Source organism: Gekko japonicus, unplaced genomic scaffold (genome assembly GCF_001447785.1).
Source record: "Gekko japonicus isolate JY-2015 unplaced genomic scaffold, Gekko_japonicus_V1.1 scaffold1234, whole genome shotgun sequence".
NCBI lineage: Eukaryota > Metazoa > Chordata > Lepidosauria > Squamata > Gekkonidae > Gekko > Gekko japonicus.
Window position 1 is genome coordinate 462,979 of NW_015168685.1, and position 8,282 is coordinate 471,260.

Consider the following 8,282-nt stretch of genomic DNA (forward strand, 5'->3'; position numbering starts at 1 on the left):
GGCTGCCTCGAGGAAGGGCTGGGGGGAAGAGAGACGAGCAGAGTTAGTTTCGGTTTTTTCGCGCTTTCCCAAGCAAGCGAGGGGGGCGTTCCCCTTCCTGCAACTCCACTCTCTGCCGGCGCCCAACCAGCGGCCCGCCAATCAGACAGCGTGTTCCCAAGGGGAGGGGCTCTACTTTCCTAATGGCTAGAAAAAGTTGGGAAAATCCTCTGAACAGCTGGCCAATGTGGGACTGCACAGAAGACCAAAGATGAGCAGAAGCTGCCCCAAGTCAGGACCTGCATCAGCATTCCCACTGCTGTGGCGTCCGTCCCCCCCTACTTGCTAGCGCTCCAACATGCTCTCAGCTACACTCACTGCCCGGTGCCACTGAGGAAAGGGCTGCCGGCAGTGGTGAGCATGAACAGTGGGAGAGATCACAAGCGGGCCGGGGAAAGATGCACAGGTGGGTGTGGTAGGCACATGGGTGGGGGGAAGGGAAAGGGGCGTGGGTAGGGGATGGGAGGTAGAAGAAGGGAGGGGTTCCTGGGAATTCTCTGCCCAGGGCTCCTCAAAGCCTGGAGCTGGCCCTACACCCACTTGCCCTGTTATAACAGAAATAAATGTTGTTCACACACTTAATCAGTTGGATAGCAAGGCCGCATTGGTTTGCCTGCCTGGAGGAAGGGACAGAAAAGTTTAATAAGGGAAGGAAGCACCTCAGTTTTCACGCAAGCCAAAGGGAACGGCTGAAACTTCTGCACAAATCCTGCAGTCCCTTTCTTATAAGCAGGTGTGTATCAGTGCCTGCCCATGTTGCATTTGATTGCCATGATTGGCTGAAAGGTACACTGTAGGTCTGTGAAAGGTGGTGTCTGTTTTAGTCATCTTTTAGGACAGGAACAACAAAGCAGCTGATAACAGTGTAATGCATTATCCTCTTTGCTCCTATCTTTAGATGAGGTCTTTTCTTTGATATGGATGAGGATCACTGCTTGGAAGTTGTTATGTACGTGGATCGCCACCAGTGGTCCTCAGTCTGAGCAAGGAGCTTAGTCCCCTAACATAAAGGGGACCTAGGATCCTAGTCCACCTTGAGTCCACCAATAGAACCTTTGGTGGGAAATTCAAACCCTCCAATGGGACCATGGGTGGCGTGTATATAGTTGGCCTTGCAGGGCCCTTTTTTTTGTGTGTGTGTATTTGGGTGACATTGGTGGTTTAAGTTGCAATGTGAACCTTAAGGGAGTGGGATGGTTGTGTGAGTGTATATGAGTATGGTTGTAGATCACCGAAATGATTGCATCTTTAATTTCGTTGTACTATGTACAATGACAATAAAGTATAATAATTATTATTACTATTATTACTATTATTACTATTATTATTATTACTATTATTACTATTATTATTATAATTTGTGTGAAGTACAATAAACGTGTCTGAACGTCGTGGTCCGAGTCTCCATGCGGTTAACCCAGTACTTTACAGAAATATAATGCTGAAAGTTGGCTTGCAAGGACTTTCCTCCACAGGTACATTTCCAAGGGGAGGTCCTTCTTATCATCCATCCATCTGCCCATCCATCCAGTTTTATCCTCTGTCTAGGTCAAGTTTTCCATGGGGTGGTTAGGTTGGGGCAGGAAATACCCCTTTCTTAGGTTGTTTCTTGGTGGTCATTCATTGCCCAGCTCTCTATGTTTGTGAAGGCTGAGACTGGGATTGCAGTCCAAAAAATGCTGTTTTGTCAGCAAACATCCTAATATCCCTTGCATACATTCAGTATTCTAATACTGGGCCAGTTTAGTGTAGTGGGTAAGTGTGCAGACTCTAATCTGGGAGAACCGGGTTTGATTCCCCACTCCTCCACTTGCACCTGGCTGGATGACCTTGGGCAAGCCGTAGTTCTGATAAGAGCTGTTCTTGAAAAAGATCAGTTTCTGTCAAGAGCTCTCTCAGCCCCACCTACCTCACAGGGTGTCTGTTGTGGGGAGGGGAAGGGAAAGGAGTTTGTAAGCCGCTCTGAGACACCTTTGCGTAGTGAAGAGGGGGTATAAATCCAATCTCTTCTCTTCTTCTAATATACTATTCTGAAAAAGAAATACACTAACATACGTTAAAATACAGAGGATTTGTAGATTTCTTGTTGATAATACATACCTGAGGACCAGTGTTTCCTCTAAGCTGAGTTAGTGTGAGCTAGCTCACAGTTTTTTAGCCTCCAGCTCACATATTTTTGTCTTCGCTCAGGAAGGATGGCTCCAGAGCAAACTAATTTACGCTGTTGCCAAATCACTCGCTCACAACTTTAATGCCAGTAGCTCACAAAGTAGGATTTTTGCTCACAAGACTCCACAGCTTAGAGGGAGCATTGCTGAGGACTGAATAAGTTAGCATATGTAATGAGATTAAAAACCCACTATCCCTGTTGAGTCCTGGCAGTGCTGCGCCATCTGGTGGCTAGCTGTTGAATACAAACAATGTACGGCGCATGCTCCAAAGGACTCATGGGATAGCTTTATGAGAAAAGGACACCACAACTTCCAAGTCCTCTTCCGTGCATCTTCCGAGTCAGATGCATGAGGATAAAATGGAGGAGAAAAGAATGATGTAAAGCCTCTTGGGGTCCCCATTAGGGGAGGAAGGCAGGGTATATAGATGGATAAGCTAAAATGAAAAGAATAAGAAACAGGGCTGCTATTTTCAGTGGCAATCATGAGACCCTGCTAAGATCCGTCTCCAGCTTGTGAAGTTAGAGTCAGGGTCTGTTCCCTCTAAGCTGCAGAGTCTTGTGAGCAAAAATTCTACTTTGTGAGCCACGGGCAATAAAGTTGTGAGCGAGCAATTTGGCTACTGCATGAATTACTTTGCCCTGGAGCCCTCCTTCCTGAGCTGAGACAAAAATCTGTGAGCCGGAAGCTAAAAAATTGTGAGCTAGCTCACTCTAACTCAGCTTAGAGGGAACACTGCCTCAGGGACTCTTTTCAGCTCACTCTTTCTCGGCCAGTCTCATGTGAGCATTCTCAGGTAGAGGAATAGCTGGCCTTTCCCATCCCCCCAGTGGACGGAGGACTTGCCGTTCCAGGAGATCTCCAGGCCCCACCTGAGAAAGCAAGGCTAAATCTTCCTTTATACCCCATTGCTCTCTTCCTCACTTGCTGCAGGATTGTCTCTCTGACAATGCAGACAAAAAGGCAGCATGGAATAGACCCGCTCGCCACCACCATTACAGCCCCCAGGCAGCATCTGGAGCCTCAGGACCTCTGGCCTGCCCAGTAAAGGGAGCCCAGCAAGAATGGCAGCCACACACCCCTACAGCTAGCTAACGATGATGCCTGTCATATCACCCTGGGACCCCTGGCAAGAGCATTTATCGATTTGGGGAAAATCTCTTTTTATTTGTGACAAACGTTTATATCCCATCCAATGCTCCTTCTAAGCTGTGGCGTCTTGTGAGCAAAAATTCTGCTTTGTGAGCCACTGGCATTAAAGTTGTGAGCGAGCGATTTGGCAACAGCGTAAATTAGTTAGCTCTGGAGCCATCCTTCCTGAGCCAAGACAAAAATGCATGAGCCAGAGGCTAAAATACAGCTCATCTCCAGACTATTAAAGAGATCAATTCCCCTGGAGAAAATGGATGCTTTGGAGGGTGGACTCTACGGCATGGTACCCCACAGAGGTCCCTGTCCTCCCCAGGCCCCATCCCCAAATTTCCAGGAGTTTCCCAGCCTGGATCTGTCATCCCTATCTTGAGGGAGTTGTCTCACACCAGCTTGTTTCTCAGCTTTCCTCCTGCTAACAGCAAGGAGCACCGTATCACCTCTGCGCCTCCACAGAGAGCAAACCCAACAGTTACCCTGAGGAGCAGCAAATTCTGGTACTATACTCCAGACGAAGAAGAGGAGGAGGAGATTGGATTTATACCCCGTCCTTCCCTCAGAGTGTCAGAGCGGCTTACAAACTCCTTTCCCTTCCCCTTCCCACAACAGATATCCTGTGAGGTGGGTGGGGCTGAGAGAGCTCTTTCAAGGACTGCCCTTTCAAGGACAGCTCTGACAGAACTACGACTTGCCCAAGGTCATCCAGCAGCTGCATGTGGAGGAGTGGGGAATCAAACCTGGTTCTCCCAGATTAGAGTCTGCGCATTTAACCATTACACCTGGGGTGAAGAGAGTTTCACCACTCTTGTCTGCAGGGGTCATTTTGCAGAAAAAGAGGTGCAGGAGCTCATTAGCATAACTCATTAGCATAACTTATTTGCATATGCCACATCCCTGGCAACGAACATGAAATTGAGCTAACTTCAGAGGACGGCGGAAGACAGGAAGGCCTGGCAGGATCTGGTCCATGGGGTTGCGAAGAGTCGGACTCGACTGTGCGACTGAACAACAGCAACATCCCTGACATCACCGGAAGTGTGTCAGAAGGCAACACCCCAAAAATCTCCAGGTATTTCCCAACTCAGATTCAAACCTGGGTCTCCCAAATCCTTGTCTGGAACACTAACCACTACACAACACTTAATGGGGCAGTGGATGTTGAGCAGTAACAAGCAGCTGGGCCTGCATGAGTTATGCAAGTTGTATGGTGTCAAGTTGTCCAGTGGCTCTTGTCAGGCCTGACATGCTCTCCCCCCCTACATTTTACTGACAGAAACAAATACTTGAAGGCTGGAAATACTGCTGTGGTTGACAAACAATAGCCACTGAGAGAATTCCTTTCATATAGCTACAGGTGCTGCTTCTGTTATGGGTGAGGGCTGACCCAATGTATTTTCAGCTGCCATCGATAATGGACGGCAGTTGGCTAGGTACTTCCCTACTTCCGAATCTTCCAGAGCTAACAATGTTTTCTCATGAAGATGTTTTTGGCTGACAAAATCAAAGTATCAATAAATCATAATAAATTTGTGGATAGTTGGATCCATAAACAAACAAGACAGCTGTTTCTACAAAAACTCTGAAACTAAATACGTTGTTGTTGTTAGCCATTCAGTCATGTTTGAATTGCCAAAATATTTTGAACTTGTCAGCCAAAAACATCTTCATGAGAAAACATTCTTAGCTGAGGACAATCTGGACCAGATCAGGGACTGTCTCCATAGGGTATAATGATCCTCCCCAGTTGCGGGGGGGACGGGATGGTGGCAGGCTCCCATCATTGAAGGGAAAGCAAATTGCAGCATGACTCTAGAGAGAGGGGATTTAAACTTTAACCCCCCTCAGACTTTGGAGTCGCTCCGCAGAGGCGCCACGCTCCTTTCAGATGTTTCTGCCTGGCAGCAGGGCCAACACTGGTCCCGCTGTCATACAGAAGCTTCTGCTGGGTTCCCCCCCCCTTTCCCTTCACCCCACTTGGAGTTGAGGTGATGGGAAAGGAGGGGGGGGAGGAACGGATCCCAGGCACTTCTCTGTGCACTGGCCCTTCTGTCAGGAAGAAGAAGCCCTGGATTCCCTTTCTCTTCCCCCCTTTCCCTTCACCCCACTTGGAGGTGAGGCGAAGGGAAAGGAGGGGAGGAGGTTTACTTGTTAGTCCCAGAACGTCATTCCTGCCCATTCTGCTCAAAATGACCCCTGATCTTTTGTAATTTTGTAACTCACTGCAACTGTTCCCACCCAGTTGGGAAAAGAGGGGAGAGAAAGGAGCTCTTTTTCCTCTTGCAAGACAGAGACCAAAAGTACAGCTTTTGTCCCCAGCCAGCTTGGAGAGAAGGGCAGAGTACTGTTTGGCTACTTCACTGTGTAACTATTTTGATGAGGGGATGGGGTGGATAAGAACTGGACTCTCTGTGTTCCAGTTGCCCAAACATTTCCCCAATTGGTCCACAACCTGGTCATGACTGTCAAACAGGATCAGTTTCACTGAGAAATTCACAGCACCCCTAGATCAGACTGGTGGCCCATCTAATCCAGCAACCTGTTCCACATAGTGGCCAACCACATGCCCTGGAGGGCCACCTAACAGGGTACAGATGCCAAGGCATTCCTTTGATAATACCTCCTAATAACTTCTTGCACCTAGACAGCCCCCCAGTCTCAAACAACTCCTCACACGCAATTATACAACCACCTAGTTTGAACATGGACACTGGTACTAGAGCTTATAATAAACCAAGACACCAGTATGGTTAAGAGCGGTGGACTCTAAACTGGAGAACCGGGTTTAATTTCCCACTCCTCCAACAAGAAGCCAGCTGGGTGGCCTTGGGTCAGTCACAGTTCTTTCAGAGCTCTCTCCGCCCCACCTACCTCACAAGGTGTCTGTTGTGGGGAGAGGAAGGGAAAGTGATCATAAGCCGCTCTGAGACTCCTTCGGGTAAGAACATAAGAGACGCCAATGTTGGATCAGGCCAAAGGCCCAGCCAGTCCAACACTCTGTCACACAGTGGCCAAAAATACCAGGTGCCATCAGGAGGTCCACCAGTGGGGCCAGTGAAAAGCAGGGTATAAAAACCAACTCTTCTACCTCTTTGCTGCCACATACATCCAGAAAACGCAATCACTGGACCGAACAACATCAACTACACCATCTCAGGCTTATTCTTTTGCTCATCTTCTAACATTGTGCATGCCATTAAATGCCAATAATACCCTCAGTTCTCTACAAAGGGCAAACAGGTCAATCCCTGTCCAAAGGATAAATGGACACAAATTTGACACCCACAATCACAAAACTGAGATACCTGTAGGAGAACATTTCCACCTCCCAGGGCACTCAACGGGGGATCTCAAAGAAGCTGTTTTATTGCAAAGGAATTTCAGAAACGGACTGGAATGGGAGATTGCTGAACTGCAAGTTACTACAACACTCAGGACAATGGAGCCCCCAGGGCTTAACAGAGACATCAGCTTTCTGTCTCACTACACATGCTAAGTCACTCAGTTCTCCCTTATACCCAGAATTAAACTTTGTTGGATTAAAGGTGCCACTGGACTCAAACTTAGTTTTCACATCTGTTAACTCTTTTATTATTGTTGCACGACTTGGCGAACACCCCCGCTGTCGCTGAATTCGGAGCTTCAGAGAAGCTCAGCCACCTTGGTGGCCTGTCCCCAAGGGCAACAGGGGCCACAGTTACCTGAGCGGGGGAGGGGGGTTACGCCCCCACACCTTGCCTCCACGCTCCTCCTGGGCCACTCCCCATCCGTCTCTCTGACCGTGGCTTTGCAGACCGCAGGCAATCCTCCTCCACCCCTTCATGCTGCCCTCCTTTTATCCCCATCCCCACTCCCCCTGACTCCCCCTGACCCTGACCCTCCTCCTCTTGTTGCCCCACCCCTGTACTTAGTTGGAGACGCTGGGCCTAGGGTGGGGCCCTGCCCCTGGCGTCTCTTCCGGGGCGTGGTGTAGCACTGGTACTTCGCTGCCCTCTCCCGCCATGCAGCTGACGGCTCCCGGGCAGCGTTGATGGGTTGCCGTGGTGCAGCCGCGGCGGGGTTGGACCTTCTCATCGGCCCTCTCCCGGCCTCCAAGTGGGTGCGAGATTGCCCATGACGGGGGGGGGGGGGGGTCAGGCAGCGATGGGGTGGCCTGTGGCAGTGGGAGGGCTGTGGGAGGCCCATCGGTGGGACAATTCTCTGCATGCCAATTTGCTGCTATGCACGGGTCTTACCAAATACATTATACCAATCTTAGCTCTATTTATTGCTCCGTTATCTAGACTCTAATTAGCCCTTCCTGGCAACTAAACCCCCCCATATGTAACATTTAAGGGAATCTGTTTCAATGTCTCTAAGAAGTGTGCATCTACACATGCTATGTCTCTCAGTTCTCATTTATAACCATATTCAACTTTGTTGATTCTGAAGGTGCCATCAAACTCAGTTCTCACATCTTTTTGCTAACTCTTTTATTTGTAGGCTAATTTACTGCTATTAACAGTTCTTACCAACCACTTTAATCCAATCTCAACTATAATCGCCCAGTTACTTATGCATTTTGACTCTAACTAGCCTTTCCTGGCAACTAACACCTCCCCCACTTATATGTAATGGTTGAGGAGGTTTGGTTTCACTGTTTCAGAAGACTACTATTAATCGTATGGCAGAGTTATACACAGGAAGCATGTAATAATATAAAATGTGTAATCGGCTTCCGGTCTGGCTCCCGCGAATGATGGACGCATCCTCGGGTCGCTCCCGAGGGCGTCTCGCCCGCCCGCGGTGGAGGAGGGAATCCGCGCGAGCGGAGACCCAAACGAGCACCTCAGGAAGAGAGGAGCTCGGATCCGGGGCGCTTTAGGGTGCACTAGGGGGGAGTTGATCTTTCGGCCGAGAGGTCGGAGACCGAGGCTCCCGCCATAC